Source organism: Dipodomys merriami, unplaced genomic scaffold, assembly GCF_024711535.1.
Source record: "Dipodomys merriami isolate MVZ:Mamm:240054 unplaced genomic scaffold, mDipMer1.0.p SCAF_89, whole genome shotgun sequence".
NCBI classification, from domain to species: domain Eukaryota; kingdom Metazoa; phylum Chordata; class Mammalia; order Rodentia; family Heteromyidae; genus Dipodomys; species Dipodomys merriami.
This window is the reverse complement of record NW_027206501.1, coordinates 1212702-1231210: the sequence shown is the minus strand read 5'-3', so window position 1 is coordinate 1231210 and position 18509 is coordinate 1212702. Positions and strand designations below refer to the sequence as shown.

General features: G+C 37.9%; 1 protein-coding gene and 1 non-coding gene across 6 annotated transcripts in view; one reads left to right on the top strand and one right to left on the bottom strand.

The window, feature by feature from the left end:
- Nucleotides 1–18509, bottom strand: part of Smap1 (small ArfGAP 1) — a 133874-nt gene that overhangs the window by 27419 nt on the left and 87946 nt on the right. The gene's annotated exons all lie outside the window — the stretch shown is intronic.
- LOC138820506 (small nucleolar RNA SNORA40) lies at nucleotides 10609–10731 on the top strand. The gene has a single exon (XR_011369896.1). It is a non-coding gene; the product is annotated as a small nucleolar RNA SNORA40 (small nucleolar RNA).

Here is an 18509-nt window from a genome sequence, read left to right as displayed (position 1 = left end):
AGTGGTAGAGCGCTTGCCTTGCATGCCTGAGGCCCTGGGTTCGATTCCTCAGCACCACAAAAGCAAAAAGAAAAAAACCAGAAGTGGCGCTGTGGATCAAGTGGTAGAGCGCTAGCCTTGAGCTGATGAGCTGAGGGACAGTGCCCAGGCCCAGAGCTCAGGCCCCACAACTGGACCCCCCCAAAAAAGAAAGAGATTATATGTTCTTGATTCATTCATCCACAGATGTCATAACTTAGTTATAGTGAATAATCCCATATTTGAATGCAATGCCCATCAAAATACAAATTACTCTTCACTGAGTAAGAGAAAGCAATCCAAATGGCCAGAATTGCAAAAAGCAATCCTGGCGAGGGGCAGAAAAAGTAATGCTGCAGGTATCACAATTCCAGACTTCAAAATTACTACAGAGCTATAGTAACAAAAACTAGTTGGTACTGGCACAACAATAGGCCTGAAGACCAATGAAACAAAATATCCAGAAATAAAACCACAAACCTCCAGCCATCTAATATCTGAGCAAAAAATATAGTTTGGAAGAAAGACAGAGTCTTCAATAAAAGGTTCTAGGATAACTGTATATCCATGTGCAAAAACTAAAATCGGATCCCTATTTATCAACTTGTACTAATATGAATTAAAAATAGGTCAAAGACCTCAATGAAACTACTACAGGAAGAAATAAGAGAAATATTAGAATTTCTTGGTATAGGCAAGAACTTTCGGAGTAGTTTCAGGGACTCAGCAAATCAGAAACAGAATTGACAAATGGACTGTATCAAATGTTTCTGCATAGCAAAGAACATGGTTAATAAGCTAAGAAGACAGTCTAGCTGGGTGCTGGGTGCTGATGCCTATAATACTAGTTACTCAGGAGGCTGAGATCTGAGGATTAAGGTTTGAAGGCAGCCAGAACAGCTAAGTTCATGAGATTCTTATCTCCAACTAACTACCACAATGCTGTGGTTCAAAGAGGTAGAGCACTAGACTTGAACAAAAAAGCTTAAGAGACAGTGTCTAGGCCCTAAAGTCAAGCCCCACAACTGTGGGGAAAGGGGTGGAAACAGTCTACAGAATGCCATATATGCTGGAATGGCCTTATATCCAGAATATGCAAAGAGCTCAAAATACTAAAGCCTGAAGGAACCAATCACCCAATTAATAAATGGGCAAAGGAACCAAATTGAGTAAAAATGGCCAATGAACACATGAGGAAATGCTAAACATTAAACATCTCTGCCCATAAAGGCAATTAATTCTGTGTTACTTTATTTCTACAATATGGAGGATCCCAACTGTTCATTAGTGCTAGTATTTAGGTATCAAGCCAGTTTTTAACATAGGTAAGTAAAAAGAAGGCTATTATTCTTGGGGAAATGCAACTTTACTAAGGAAGAAAATTTGACCACCACTGTTTATAAGGCAATGGCTGTGACAAGGGTAGAACAATGCTTTAGAAGGGCTAACACTAATCAATTGCTTCAGTAGAACCTGAAATGTGAAATGTTTTTCTAACAACTTACTCAACAAAATACAATTTCTCAAATTATATATTTCCAGAATATTCTATCATCTGTGTACCTGCTGAAATTTGTTACTGATTTTTTTAGCAAAAATTTGTGAATAATGGATTATTTTAAAGCCATGGGTTAATATCATTACTATTATATAAGTAGAAAATAATTCAGGCTGTATCACTGTACTATATAAAATTATTTGTGTTTTCACAAACCAATTATATGAAACTATTTATGTGAGCTATAATCTTGCACATAACTCTTTACTTCTAATACCATCCCCCCTCACCCTCCCCCCCCCCCCCGCCAGAATCATTTCTGTTTTCCTCCCTAATGTTTTAGCACTTATAGATCTTTTGGGAAGTTTGTTGTTGTTGTTTTTTACAAATTACACCTTCAAATACATGGTATGTTTTTTAAATTTATTCTTTCTTACAGTGTACTTTTAAGGCTAGATTTATAACTGTAATTGACATCTTCCCTAACTATATGTGCATGTTTAAGTAAACTTCCCAAGGAATAGAGGCACTATTGTACTAAAGTATATTAGTATTTTAATACTGGGATAGAGAAATATCAATAATTTGTATATATTTCAGAACTGGAAGGAGTCCTAAAAGATTTAATCAGTTCATTACACAATTGATAAAAGACTACTGTACTGTATCTCTTCTATATTCATTTTCTCTAAAAGAAAACTTTTCAGTGTTACAGAATCACTGCATATGATGAGATAGCATATTCTACATTTGGATAATTCTATGTATTAGAAAAGTTTCCTCTTTAAACGGAGAAATGGGAAGGGAAAATAGTTAAGTTAAACAATTTTAAAATGCATTTTGAAAGAGGATGAATATGGCTGAAACAGATGATCTGTATCTCTGATAACTGAACACAGAAATCTGTTGAAATTTATCTGGGAATATAATTCAAAAGTGTGGAAATGTAACAATAAAATCACCTTCTGAGTTGTACACAATGGAATTCTATGCCTCCATCAGAAAGAATGACATTTCCCCATTTGTTAGGAAATGGAAAAGTTTGGAAAAAATTATATTAAGTGAAGTAAGCCAAGCCCAAAGAAGCATAGGTCCCATGGTTTCCCTTATTTGCAATATCTAGTATAGGTATGAGTCAAGCGGAAAAGGTCAGATAATGTGATGTTAGGAAAACGAACCCTTAAATATGTATTTTAATGTTTTCGTTTCTTTCATGAATGTGTTTCTAACGCATTTATAAGATTATTTCTTTGTTGCTTTGTATGTCCCTCCCCCACAGTGTAACCCCCGCTTTCACTATATTTGATGTCAGTATAACATGTGGAGGAGATGGGGACAAAAAGTCGTTTAAGGATTCAGGTGGACCTGTTGCAACAATGAGAAGTACAAAATGTCATGTCAAAACCAGCTTTACAATGTCGGTGTGTGGGGGGGGAGGGGGGTATAATTGGGTGGGGGGAGGGGGGTAAAATTGGGTGGGGGGAGGGGGGAGGAGGGGAAGGGAAGTGAAGGGTAAACAAAGGAGGAGGCTGCAATGCTTGGTAAGAAATGTATGCATTATCCTGCCCATGTAATTGTAGCCCCCCTGTACAGTATGTTCTCAAATAAAATAAAATACAATTAAAAAAAAAAAATCACCTTCTGAGGAATTCTGTCATCTGATTGTCTAATGTTTGTCACTAAGTCATTAAAAATTTCACAATATGACAGGGATACACTCAGTTAATAAAAATGCTGATAAGAACTAAGTCTAGAAGAAAGCAGGGAACTCCTTCTCCACTGATATTAGCTCTATTAGCTGGGCTTCTATGGTTACAATTGTTCAATCAGCTCACAATCTACTGCTTGAGCCAAATTGGATCTAAGACTCTTGAACAATAAACTTGGCCTGATAGGAAGTATTCTTAAGGAAACTATGTAGGCAAGCAGTAAAAACTGGTAAAATTTGGAAAATAGTAAGTTATTTTAAAAATTCCATCAGGCACTGAACACTTAAATTGACAAATTGTAACCTCCTTGTACAACCTTTTGAAATTCAGAAAAAATTAAAATAATTAAAACTAAGAAAAGTCCAAGCAATCTTGGGGGAAAAATTCATTTTAATTTCTCACAGAACTGATGTCAAACTCAACAATATAGTATTTGAAATCCACTAAGCTTTTCCTTTTAAAAGTCAGACATTTGTTTATCTCTAATCTGGCAGATCCTCAGTTTGTACAACTTTCCAAAACTGTATTCTGTTAAGTAGAAAATAAAATCTTTAAATAGCTAAGTCCCTTCTAAAATGTCTATGCTGTAAAAAGTCATGCTACATTGTTTAGAGAAAGACAAGAAAAATTTGTACATGTTCAATATAGAAAAATGTAATTAGGACTGGGAAGGTGGCTCAGTGGTAGAGCGCTTGCCTTGCATGCCTGAGGCCCTGGGTTCGATTCCTCAGTACCACATAAGCAAAAAGAAAAAAGCCGGAAGTGGCGCTGTGGCTCAAGTGGTAGAGCACTAGCCGTGAGCTGAAGAGCTGAAGGACAGTGCTCAGGCCCCACGACCGGACCCAAAAAAAAAAAAAAAAAAAAAAGACGAGTTGTAATTAGTATCAGAGTTAACCACACAAGGAGTTTCATTTTGACATGTAATATGTACATTCTATGTACAGTATATGCTAATCAAACTCCCTCATTCCATAGAACTCCCTCACTCTATCACTGTCTCTCATCCTCCTCCCGAAATATTTTCCATCCATCGATGGCTGAATCCACATAAGCAAAAGCCTTCAATGTTAAAAGAAAATAGTAGTTATAGTACATGATTTTTATGAGAATTAAGAAACAGAGAATCACTTTCATAATGGCTAGCACAGTGTTTCATAAATGACAGCTGGTAGTAGCTATGGTAACACATTTTTATAGTTAGATGCCAAGATTGGTAAGCACTAGAGTAAAAATACAAATCATGAAATTAGTATTTGGTTCCTAAGAAACTCATACCATGGTGAAGCAAATGAACACATAGTTTGATTCACTGTGGATCAAAATGATGAAGTAAAAAATTGAAAGTTTTATGTAGGCTAACAGAAGTAGTCCAATTAGGAGTAGTGTGTGTTGCATGAAACACTGTGAGATGTAACCCTGTCCTGATTTGCTTAACGTAACTAGTTGATGCTCATTATTCTGACTAAACTGCCAACAGTACCTGTCTGCATTCTTAAAAGTATCCATTTGAAATATGGTATCAGTTTTACTTACAGTATTTTCCTTCAGACAGAAATTCCTTATGGGTTCCTGTCCTGGCATTGTAAGCTCCCTGAGGGCAAAACAATCTTTTCAAATTTCTGTGATACTTTATGGGTTGCATGAAAATACCAGTCAGCTTCTCAGTAATTAAACAGCAATGATGAAGTTAGCAAGATAAAAGCAGTAAAACTACTACAAGGAGTAGCTCTATCTTTATCTATCTTTATCTATTTTTGTGTGGAAGAGAGGGTGCTAGGGTTCAATGCAGGCCTCCACTCCTCAACACAGGTTCCACTATAAATATCTCATTGCCATTCTTGCTTTACACAGGACTCTGGAGCTTAACAGAGCAGGAAAAGTAAGGTAGTATTTGTAAGCTTCACTTCTTAGCAAAATTACAAAAGAAAGAAAAACAAAAAAGTAAAATGCCTATGTTTTAAGCCCAGTTTGGAAACTCAAGTCTAAACAAGTCATATAACATCCTTTAGCAGATTTAGCTGCATGGCATGTAGCCCATACAGCACCCAGGCTAGAAGGGAGTAACATCTTCAAATTTTTAATAATTTTATCTTTCAATGACTACTTTGTAAATCTGAACAACAGAACATATGCTAACATACGGGAGTTACATACAACATGTGTATTCCTCAACCATTCCTTATTACCCATATAGTGTGCATATAGTGCTATTTTTTTCCATCCTGTCCTCTCTCCTGTCCTTCTTCCTTCCTTTCCTTCCTCCTCTTACCCTCCTTCCATTCTTCCTTGTTATTGTTGCTGTACTGGGACTCGAACTCAGGGCCTCATGCTCTCACTTGGTATTTTCTGCTCAAGGTTGGTGCCCTACCATTACCTCTGGCTTTTTGCTGGTTATTTGGAGGTACGATTCTCCCAGATTTGTCTGCTAGGGCTGGCTTGAATCCTTAGCCTCTTGAGTAGTAAAGATTACAGGAATGAGCCACAATCACCTGGCTCACAGTGCTCTTAAAATTTAATAAGCACAGGATTTCAGTGTGACATTCCAAGCAAATACAAGGTAAGTATATCATGTCTACAACAGGGTACGTGGAGGAACTGGCACTCTAAGCAACCATGCTTTCTGTTTCAACTACATCTTGCTTCAAAAGTAGATAGGAGATAATAGTGTTCTAAGAAATAAGAAGAACAACAAAAATCCTATTGTCTCTCATAATTTCCTTTTATTAGCCAACCATGTCAGTCAAAATTATAACAGAAAAAAAAAAGGGCTGGGAAGGTGGCTCAGTGGTAGTGCTTGCCTTGCATGCCTGAGGCCCTGGGTTCGATTCCTCAGCACCACATAAGCAAAAAGAAAAAAGCCGGAAGTGCACTGTGGCTCAAGTGGTCGAGTGCTAGCCTTGAGCTGAAGAGCTGGGGGACAGCGCCCAGGCCCAGAGTTCAGGCCCCACGACCAGACCCCTCCCACCTCACTCCCCCCCCAAAAAAGCTCCTCTTTCAAGGGAGCTGAGTACATTATACAAGTAATAAGGCATTTCACAAATACCCAATGAAGATGTGAAGAACTGCATTTCAAATTCTAGTGTCAAAGACAAAAGTGACAGCTACAAAGCATTTCCTATGTAGTTTGGGTTCCATAGTTAACTGATTCAAAGCAAAGACAAGAGAAAAGAAAGCTGTGTTTGCTAAGCATATTCACTGATTGTTACGGTAGGCTTTTACAAATAAAAGGCAAAAACAACAATAACAACAACATCACTAGCAATGGTTAGCAGCTGTGAGATGTGAATCCTGGCTTTGTACTGGAAATTCAGCACAGCTAATCAACCTTCATCCTTATGTCTGACAGAATTAAACTAAAACATGAACACAGTGAAAGTGACAGGAAAGTTTCTTTAAAAAGAAATACAACAGAAAAAGAGTGTGTAGCATATACATGGAACAGGGGCACTTTAATTCATCTTCAGCCATCTGCAAGGGCATAGACACTGACCTTATATAAAATAGGGAAAATCTGGGTTAGGTAGTGATAAGGTAGGCATAAACAGTTCAAGTTACAGGAAGATCAGGTGGCATCAATTACAATCTTAGTAATCTATTGTGTCAGGATGGTCAAGTAAAGCCTTGTTATAGTAAGAGTCACTGATGTGTGACAGATAGTCCAGCTCTTTCTAGATATCAAAATGGCTGCAAAGTAACTGCAAGAGAGAATGGTGCAGGAACATGAAGTCTCTCCTAAGTACCAGCCCATGAAGCAGAATCATGTCCTAAGAGTTGGGGAGGTTTATAGAATTACATGTAAACTCAATGGCATCAAGGTTTTATCAACAGGTAAGTTAAAGATCTATTGTTTTAGAGCAATTTGGTGACCCATCTTAGGCTGAAATGAAACCTACACAAATTCTTAAGGGATGGAATACTAGGAGGGAAAGACAACACCCCATATTGGGACACTATAACCCTAGTGGACACCATACAGGCTGATCACCTGTAAAGTTACAATGCTTTCTTTCAGAGATTATATGATCTTATTTTCTATTTTGGGTTCCATTTGCATTTCCCATCTCTCATGGCTACCTGCTACTTAACAGCTTCACCTAACTGACCTCATATTCAGCTCCCATCCATCTTTATGAGAAGACTAAGGAAGTTTAACTAGATTGCTTATGTCCTTACCAATAAAACCCTAAGTGTCTACTAATAGTTCCCTGTGGATATTAGATAGACATCTCCTGTCTATGGGTGTTATTAGGCCTACAAGCACTGTATGCTTTATCTCCTGTTAATTAATAAATCAGTAACTTTAGTACAAGAAAATATCTTTAAGAATGGCAAAGCCCCTGTACGTATTTCTAGACGTATCATTAGAAGATATAAATTAGTTAAGCTCAGTATCTAATCCTCTTAAAACTTTAAATATATGTATTAATAATTCGACCTCCAGGGTCCTTTTGCTAGAATAGCAAAAGATTTTTTTTAAGGGCTGAACACTCTTTTTTAAACTTCTCTCTTAATTTTCATGGATTTCTTCTTATTTTTTGTTTATGTGGTACTGAGGAATTGAACTCAGGGCTTCATATATGCTAGGTAAGCACTCTACCACTAAGCCACACTCCCAGCTCAAGATATTACTTTTTGAATAATCTGTATTACAGCTAACTCTGTTCTGGTGTTATGAAAGGTTTTCTTTTTTTTTTTTTTAAATCATTTCCTTACTTTTAGAAGATTTTCCTAAAAAGGTAGGTAAGGTTATTTACAAGGTATCATCCAGAGGAAAAAGGTACCCAGAACAGAGTTCTGACACTTGGTTGTGCTTCCCATTTCAAGCTTCTTTAACAAGGATCTGACACTTCTGGCCTTTGCTCACTGTATATAAAAACTCAATGAATATAGAAAAGTGACCTAATACATTTTAATATTCCTGAAATGTAGATGCCTGACAAAAATACCAAACCTTATATAGAATATGGCTATTCATACATACCTGCCATAAATTAGGCATTGGTTTCCAATAGTAAAATATAACAATTATAACAATAGACTAATAAATAATAAATTGCTAGTAGTATTGCTATTTTTGCAATCTGGGTATTTTTTGTTTGTTTTCTTGTCCTGGGGCCTCAACTCATGGCCTGGACACTATCCCTGAGTTTCTTTTGCTCAAAGTTAGTGTTCTACCACTTGAGCCACAATACCTCTTCTGACTTTTTCTGAGTAGTTCCACTGAAGATAAAGAGTCTCACAGCCTTTCCTGCCCAGGCTGGCTTTGAATTGTAATTCTCAGATCTCATCCTCCTGAGTAGCTAGGATTACAGACATGAGCCTCAATCGCTTGTGCTCTCATCTAGCCTTCACTGTGCTCAATGAAAGTGCTAGAACAATACCCCATTTATTTTAGCCACTTTAAAGTATGCTGCAAGAGTATACTCTTCAGGTTTTTACTGGTTACTCGGTAAGAACCTCAAGAATGTCTCCTATTCCCATTAGGCCCTATGCCTCCAGAACAAATAAGTAAGATATAGACAGAAAAGGAAGTATGCCCAGGACAGACTTTCTGTCTTTACTAGGGGCATGAGGACGACTGACAGGCCACTAGGGGAAGTTTGGTTGGGCACAAATCCTGACAGGTTTATGTAACAGAGTTTATGTAACAAAGTTTATGTAACAGAGTTGCATCTGTGCATACTAAGGGTTGCCAGCAACCTGGCTATCCACATGCTCCTCATGAATGGCCTAGAAGAAAGGCTTAAGGTACTGTGGTCCCAAGCAATCAAAGGCCTTGTCCTACACACATGTATACCAAGTGAGATCTCTGTTGTGAAGGACAACCTTCCTGGTTATCAGCACTTGGGGCTAGCCATCAGACACCAGGAATTTTATTGGCATCTTTGTTAGTCCCTTTTTGGTCATCTGAGGTATTTGTTTGAGAAGCAGGAAATGGTTATCTTGTAGGCAGATCCAATTTTACCAGTAACCCTGGAAACAATGGAGAACAGTTCTGCCCACTGCTCTGGAAATCGGTGCAACCAGGGGCTCTGTGCTATTTGCCTACTTCGCTCCTTGGCCTGCTGTAGTCCTGCATGGAACTGAGTTTCACAAGACCCTTTCAAAAATAATCATTTCCTATCTCTGGCCTTATTTAAACTTTGTATTCTTATGCTGTGTTTTAAAGCAAAGTGCATATTGCTTATTCTGTGAGAAATAAATCGTTTGTTTCTGAAAAAACAAAACAAAACAGTCCCAAATCACAGGTGTGGCCTGGTTGACCAGTAGCTCTTTGTCTCTGAAGGAATTTGGAAATGATGTCACTTTATCATTGTGACAATTTGTCTGGCAGCGATCTCCTGAGTTTTTGGTAGTTTCCTTGAAAATAATAAGAAGGTAATGCTGTTTGAGGGGTAGTTTGCCCACCATACAAGATACTCATCAGTCAATCTTCTTTCCTGAAGTGCAAAGTAAATGCAAGGTAACTGCAGCAGAAAACATGTCAGACCAAAAGACAAGATACAAAGTTAAAGGCCTTTTAGTTCATCCACAGGGCCCAGCAAAAGGATCTTTTATGATGCTTTTTCAAAGTTTCTTCAGATAGGGGGTGCAGTTGAAAGAGAAAGATCAAGAGTATTATTATGGCCATATTCAATCTAAGACACTTTATGTAGAAGTAACTATGAGGCCGCTGAACAGATGGAAACACAAATCTACTGCTCTGAGGCAATGTCAAGCAAAGAAATATAGATTTGGAAGCCATTAATGTACCTCAAAGAGCTAAATTTATTTTAGAGGGGGAGAGAGGGATAAGAGAGGGGAAAAGGAAGAGGAGAAATAGAATGGAGATGAAAGAAGGGAGTCTTACACTGAATTGGCATCCTATAATATTTTCAACTCTTGCACAGAGAGCCAGCAAAAGATTCTTGGAAAAAACAGACAATGAAGTCAGAATAAAACCAGAAGAGTAGGGTCCATGTAAACTAAGGCAAGAAAGTAAGAAACATGAAATGGCCATCTGTGAAGATAATAAATGAGAAGAACAGAGAAAATTTTAGTGGGTTTGAGAACATAGAGATAAATGGAGTCCCTGAACTACATACAGGAGCCTTTGGAGGGTTACTAACAGAAACTAGAAAGAGGAAAACCTAGAACAAGAAAGTATAAACAGGGGGCTGGGAAGGTGGCTCAGTGGTAGAGCGCTTGCCTTGCATGCTCGAGGCCCTGGGTTCAATTCCTCAGCACCACATAGGCAAAAAGAAAAAAAAAAGCCGGAAGTGGCGCTGTGGCTCAAGTGGTAGAGCGCTAGCCTTGAGCTAAAGAGCTGAGGGACAGTGCCTAGGCCCAGAGTTCAGGCCCCGCGACCGGACCACCCCCCCAAAAAAAAGAAAGTATAACAGTAGCATTTGTTTGTGTCTTTGATAATCTGTAACAAAGCCTTACAGACAGGTGAAGTAAATCCTCGTTTGCACCCCAGAACTCATTGCTAAGAATGACATTTTGGTACACGTAAGAAGGAATATGATTCCTACAATAGTTGGCAATGGGGGGGGGGAGGCACGGGTGTTAACTCACACAGGTTGGCTCTGAGAATAAAGTTAATGTAAAAGCTTAAATAAAAAGTATGGAGGTGATAATAACGAGATGATGAAATTCAGCAGAAAAGAAGGGATAAGTACAAAATAAAAGTTAAAAGGTTAAGTATGTTAGACTTTCATTATTAAAACAAAATACCTAATATAAACAACTTAAAAGGAGGAAAGATTTGTTTTGATTTATAGATTCAGAGGTTTCAGTCTATCAAGACAAGGAAGGTATGGAAGGCAGAGCAGCTTACCTCATTGTAACTAGGAAACAAAGAGAACGCCTATGCTAGGCAAGCTTCCTTCTTCCCTTTTTACTCCATTGGAGGCCCCAGCCTACTGGATGGTACTACCCCCATTCAAGGCAGATCTTTCTCCTTCTGTGTGTCCTGTTGTAAAAGGCCCTGACAGAATCCAAAAGTATGGGTTACTAATCTTTTAGGTCCTTCGCAATTCAATCAAGTTGTACAATCAAGATAACCCTCGCCCAGTTCCAGAAGTCAGCTGGAACACCAATCCCTGAGCATATCCTTAAAGAGGATTGTGGGTCCCTGGTTATCTTCTCTTTTCTCTTTTGCATCCCAGCCATGAAGCAAATAGCTGTACTCCAGCATGCACTCACTGTCTTATTTTGTTGTCTCACCACAAGACCAAAGCACCAGGGCCAATTGACCACATACTGGACGCTGGACTCTACAAAACTGTGAGCCAAAATAAACCTTTCCTCTTCATAAGCTAAACTCAAGTATTTTTTGTTTTGTTTTGTTTTTTGGGTCTGGTTGTGGGGCTTGAACTCTGGGCCTGGACGCTGTCCCTCAGCTCTTCAGCTCAAGGCTAGCGCTCTACCACTTGAGACACAGAGCCACTTCCGGCTTTTTTTTTTTCTCTTTGCTTATGTGGTGCTGAGGAATGGAACCCAGGGCCTCAGGCTTGCAAGGCAAGCACTCTACCACTGAGCCACCTTCCCAGCCCCTCAAGCATTTATTATAAGAGAAAGCTGCCTAATAGAGGTATGGTATGAAAAAGTCACTAAATCATAAAGAAAAACACACAAACATTTGGAAACATTCCTTATTTCTTTCCTTCTTTTGGGCCAGGAAGTAGAAATTGAGATAGACTTATACAACGAAGCCTCTGCTTGAAGGTCCTGATAAGTTGTTATGGAACAAAAGAGTGAAGATTACAGAGGTAGGAAAAAACACATTTCCTCTTTTTTTCCTCTTGTTTTTGCAATATACCTATGTCCATCAAGTAAAAACTGCTCAATGAATCTGTATTAAACTTAGAACACATGGACAATGAATTTTTGGTCATAGAGGGACCTAAACAAATATGTTTGTCCACAAAGGTTCTTAAGAGATGAGTTCTCCCAAACAGACCAGCTCTCTTATATAGACCAGATTTTCTAAAGCAAAGCAAGGGAATAATACCAGAAAGATCCGGTTCCCAAAAATAAATAACAGCTAAATGCACTCAATCAGACTGAAAACTTGATAGGGGCACAGATTTTTATTTAATTTATTAAATGCTATACCCAACAGCCCATTAGTCTGTCACATATTACACGTATTTGCTGAATATCTGGGAGTATAGACAGGATTAGACAAAGGAGATGGATACCCATGCAAAAATACTGAAAAACTAAAACTATATCTTAATTAAGAGTAATTTTTTTAAAAATAAACTTCTGTGGGTTTTTTTGGGAACAGGGTCTATGAAGCTCAGGATGGCCTGGTATTTGAATTACCCTGTCTCTGCTTCCCAAGTGATGGGATTGTACAGATATGTGCCACCAATCTTGGACATAATTAAGTTTTAATCATCAACACTGAGGTCCTCCTGATTTCAAAGTGGACAGTCTTTTGCTATCCCACATTAATCCACATTAACCCACTTCTACTAGAGCACTGATGCTAAAGATATAAACAGCTTACTACCTCCCAACAAATGTTAGAAGTTCAAATTAATTCATAGCAGATATTCAATGAATGATAATGAACTCCCTATCAGCAGCTTCCCTTTTAAAAACAACAACAAAACCTCTGGACTATTGTGATATATGTGCTCTCGAATTATTTTTCTTTTAGATATGTTTCTTCTTTGTTTGATAACTGTTATTTCTTTTGTGAGTGAATATATATGTGTGTGTAGGAGAAATAGGGTTTGAACTCAGGAACCTGTACACATCAAGCAGGTGCTCTACTACGTGAGCCAAACCTCCTCCACCCTTCTCCTTGCTTTGTTTGGCAAAACTAGGACATGAACTCAGGGCCTTGTGCATTGTTGGTTAGCTGGTTTTCTACCACTTAAAGTCTTGCCTCCAGCCTGGCATTTATTCATTTGGGAGGAGTCTGTGGACTTTACTGCCAGTTCTGCTTCTGAACCTCAATCCTCTGACCTCAGCCTCCTGAGTAGTGAGAATTACAGTTGTGAGGCTCCAGCACCTAGCTCACCCAGTTTCCTTAATCCCACTTTTAGATTTTATAATAATAATATATTAATAACCCACACAAGCAGCATATAACAGTTTCAGTTCTAAGAGTGGTTCATGTTCAATAGCTACATCACCATGACCATGTCAAACTTGTGTTTCTCAGGTTTTCATCATAAATGAGAGTAACAAGCTCATCAACCTCATGTAGTTATTGACAACTGTGAAATAATATATTTAAAATGCTTAAAGTAATGTTTGGCTTATACTGAGCATCAAGTAAGTAATCTGGATTTTTATTAACTTTACTGATTCATCTAATCTAATTGCTAACTGCATTGCCTTGACTGCAATATTCTTCAGCACATGCTTTAACTTAGTAGAACCACCTTTTATTAAAGCATTTATTGAGAAAGTGTTTTCTTTATTTTCTATTTAAGGAAATTTCTAATTTACAAAGGACTGTAAGACCTGTATGGTTATTAAACAAATACTTTCATTAAATAGAAGTGAATGCTTTGCACATAATTGAATTTCCTCCATTTTTTACTGCTTCACTTATACTAATGCTTTGCATAATTTCAAACATTTTAGAAGTTCCATGAAAAGAAGTTTCTAATATACTACAAAGCCTACAATAGAACTTAAAATATAGCTGTTTGTCTCATTCTATACATTCTTCATCATTTCAGTTACTTTAATAGTTAAGTATTTAAGTATTTAAGTATTTAATAGTTAAGTATTTAAGAGCTACTACAACTTCAGCTGCCTCCTTTTCTTAGGCTTGAGGGCATGTTAATATATAGCTATTTAAGAAAGTAAGGTTACTATTACGTCATTAAAGCTTTAGAAAAGCAGTAACACTTATTTTAGCTAATTGAAAACTTTTTTAACTAGTTGGAATGCTAAGAAAAAAGAAATCATGTTGGTTAAAATAACTTTCAGATGGTAATCAAGTTTGCCTCAAGCTAATTAAGTTATTTACCCATTTAAGGTAGCCATTCAAATGCCATGACATTCTGTATACTTGTTAGTGTCATTACTAAAAATACTGAGATGATTTCTACATATACCAGGTTTGTTTGGTGTTTAATAACAATACCAAGTTTGGTGGAAAAAATTCAAAATCACTTATACTATCATACCATACTTAAAAGAATAGCACAAAAATTCAGGCAAAAAGGCTCAATCTGAAGTATATGTGTATGTTCACCAAGCATCATTACAATACTGTGTATGAAGCTTTTATTTACTGAAGACACTGTTAAATCAAAAGCGATAAGTCTACTAACAGAAGAGCAGAAAAATTAAGTATGGCATACATAGACAACAGAATAATGCTCATTAGTAAGAAATGTCATTAACTTGGAAGACCCTCACAGACAATAAATGAGAAGTAAAAGAAACCAAACACAAAGCAGGAATAATCAGGTTCTATTTACACAGACTTTATGAAACAGACAAAACTTACCTATGTTGGTAAAAATCTGAATAGTATTAACTTTGAGTTAGAGAACCAATAGAGTACAGACATCTGGCAATGGTTTGATTATTTGTGCCCTGGTTTCAGAAGTATATATATTTGTAAAAATCCCACTATACTATAAACAGACATCAGTAAAAAGGTTGTTTTTTTCAATTGTTAATTTGGCTTGAAAATTTGGAAAACTCTGTTGGGAGGTAAAGATTGGAAGAACTGTGTTTAGAGGAAAACATTTATCCCCCACAAAAATGTTAACAATGTTAACAACATCCAGTCTCAACCAATAAACCAGAGAGAGGATCTCTAAATTAAAATGTTTATAGACATACAACCTATCTGCATTTGATGTAAATTAAATAACTATTATGAGAAAAAATGAAAATATGATCATAAAGACAAGTTAACAAAACATTTTTACTATATTAGAAGCAAAACAAATTTTGACAAGTTTCTACAGAATTGTATTACATGGCAGTACCTCCTTCCTTTCCTCTTCAAAATATTTGGCCAGATGACAAAAAGAAACATTACAAATACTTATTTTGGTAAGAGGCTAAGTGGAGATGGGAAAGAATGAGAGATGGTGGAGATAAGATACTAATAAAGATGCATTGTAGTGTAATGCCCAGAGACTTGGAGCGCCTGAAAAGACCACCAGGGACCAAAGATCAATGCAAGCGGCAATGAGTCGTTTATTGAAGAGCTAGAGCACGGAACCCTCTGTGCACTGATGTTCGAGTGCAGAGAGAGGCCCCCAGCACAGGGTTACAGCACTTTTTATATGTTCTTTGGTAGGGGTAAGGCCTCAGTATGTATTGGCAACGAATCAATACACCAACCACGCGGGAAATTTAAATCATAATTCTAGCATATGATTGGCACAATACAAAGGGAGAAAAGGGCTGGGGCTGATAATTGGTGGGGCAAGCAGACTGAAACAAATGGCCACTATCTCTGATCCTGGGCCTGGGTGGGAGTGGTTGCCAAACTGCCACTATCTCTATCTCTGATCTGGGCCTGGGGAAAGTGGTTACCAGATAGCTACTATCTCAATCCCAGGCCTGGGTGGGAGGGGTTACCAAAAGGCTACTATCTCTGATCCCAGGCCCGGGTGGGAGGTCTGGAATGTGTTAACTTCAGCTCCAGATCCAGGAGTGGGAGTGTTGGGGCTCGAGGGCGGGTAGAATAGCAGCTGCATTCTTCAAGCAGGTCTAATACAAAACGGCAAATACAGGTCTATCTGTATAGTAGACATAAATTCTCAGTACACATAAATTGACATTCTGAATTGAAATATTTTGTATAAAAATATAAACATAGTAAATAAACAATATAATTTTTTTAAAGGATCCAGGCGCTGGTGGCTCATGCCTAGAATCTTGGCTACTCAGGAGGCTGAGATCTGAGGATCAAGGTTCAAAGCCAGCCCCGGCAGGAAAAGGCTTTGTGAAACTCATGTGTGTCTCCAATAAAACACCAGAAAACCGGAAGTGGTGCTGTGGTTCCAGTGGTGGAGCACCAGCCTTAAACTAAAGAGTTGAGGGACAATGCCCAGGCTCAGAGTGTGAGCCCCATGATTGACAAAAAACTTAAAATTAGAAAAGAATGAAGAATGTCCCTGGTAAGAGCATTTTATCATGGCTTTTATTTCTTTGCAAGATGGATAATAAGATATTTATGAGATGCCATTTCACTCTTATTAGAATAGCAAATATTATAAAGACAACAAGTAATGTTGATGAAGGTATGAGAAAAAGAACTTCACTGCTTGTGGCAAGGTAGACATAATGGAAAACAGCATAAAGAGGCCTACAGAAACTGAAAGTAAACTATCAGAGAAGGCAGCCATTTTCCTTTGAAGTATCTACTCAAAACCCTCCCCCCCACATGGTATTGAAAGACCCCCTCCCCAACCAACCAGGCCCTGAGCCTCTTTGTAGGGGAACAGAGTTTTGTATCTAACCAAGCTATTTCTGGCTTCTGTAACATGCTTTGCTAAGAAAATTATATTACCCCCACTCTCCCCCTTTGATAACTAACCTCACCAGTTAATCAATAAGTCCACACCCTACTAACTAATCCCACCCAGCAGTCAGCCCCCTGGTGTGAGCGAACGACAGGTGCTGACTCGGACAAAGGTCACTTCCTCATACCAAGGGCCGGAGACACACAACTTGGCCAAAACATATGATTTGTTTTAAAAGGATTGGCTGCCTTCGTGCAGACCAGGTTGTAACACTTTAAATTTACTGGCTGAAAAAGCGCGGGCTCTACTGTAACGGACTGAGGGGTCCCATAAAAGGACCATCCCCGGGACTGGGGCTCCCAGCCACTGACCCGAACCTTGCGGATCTCAAGGTCACATGCACCTGGGAACCTGGGCATGCCCAAATAAAACCCTCTTGCTTTTGCATCTGGTGTCGTCTGACTGGTGCTTGGGGCAGGGAGGTCCTGATTTGGGGGACACCTGAAGTCGGGGGTCTTTCAGTATTAGCCCTGTTTTCACTGTATTTGATGTTAGTATAATTTGGGGAGAAGAAGGGATACAGGTGGACCCATTGCAACAAGGAGATGTACAAGATGCTATGTTGAAAAAGGAACTTTACAACTTCCACGGGGAGGGAGCAGTATAGTTGTGGAGATGGGAGGGCAGGGATGGTAGGGGAAAAACAGAGGAGGAGGCTCTGATAAGAAATGTTCTCATTACATTTCTCATGTAATTGTAACCCCTCTGTATGGTATTTTCACAATAAAAAACCTTATTAAAATTTTTTAGAAAATGAAATCATCACCTCATCAAGATCTGCACTCCCATGTTCATTATACACAATATGCAAGAGCTGGAAACAACTTGTATGTGGCAACAAATGAAGAAAATATAATAGACACAGGAATATCCTTCAGCCTTTAAAAGTAAAGTATTTTCAATTTGCTACAAAATGGATGAGCCACAGGCATTTACATTAAATGAAATAATCAAAAGAAAATAAACAAGTCTAGTGGGCTAATGTACAAGAAAAGTGTTATAGAACTAACTATTGGGAATTTTTGTTAGGTAATTCTTAGCTGCTCTTGTAATACATAAAAAAGTAACTATGTTAGAAGATTAAGGTTTATGTATTTCACCATAGTAGCTGTATTACTAGGTATTATGTAGTCCAAAATGTCATGTTACAAAGTTCAAACGTACACAGTTACTAGGTATTATGTATCCAATAATATCATGTTATAATGTTCCAAAGTACACAGTAAGATTAATATTGAAAACTAGGCACTGGTGGCTCACAACTGCAATCCTAGAAGCTGAGAGCTAAGGATTACGACTAGAAGGCAGACTGGGCACGAACAGCCCATAAGACTCTTACCTCCAATTAACCACTAAAAAGCCAGAAGTGGAAGAACAACCACCTTGTGGTATTCTAAAGGACAGTGCCCAGACCCTGAATTCAAACCTCAGTGTACACAAGGTGGGGATGGGGAAGGGAGCAAGTGAGAACAGAGAGACAGAGACAGACAGAGACAGAAACAGAGAAACAAAAAAAAAAGAATTTTAAAATAAAAAACTATTTACAGACAAAATGGTATGATCTTAGCATTTGTTTCAAAATAATAAAGGGAAAGTCAAGGTATAGCCAAAACAAGATTAGGTATGAGTTGATCATTTTTGAGGCTGTATTATACATTTGAAATTTTCCACAGAAAGTTTATAAAATAAAAATTTTAATATCTGAACTAAAATTTCATATATACAGTATATTCTGAAAATCCCCAAAGACTTACTATCTCATAATAAAAGTAAAGTTAT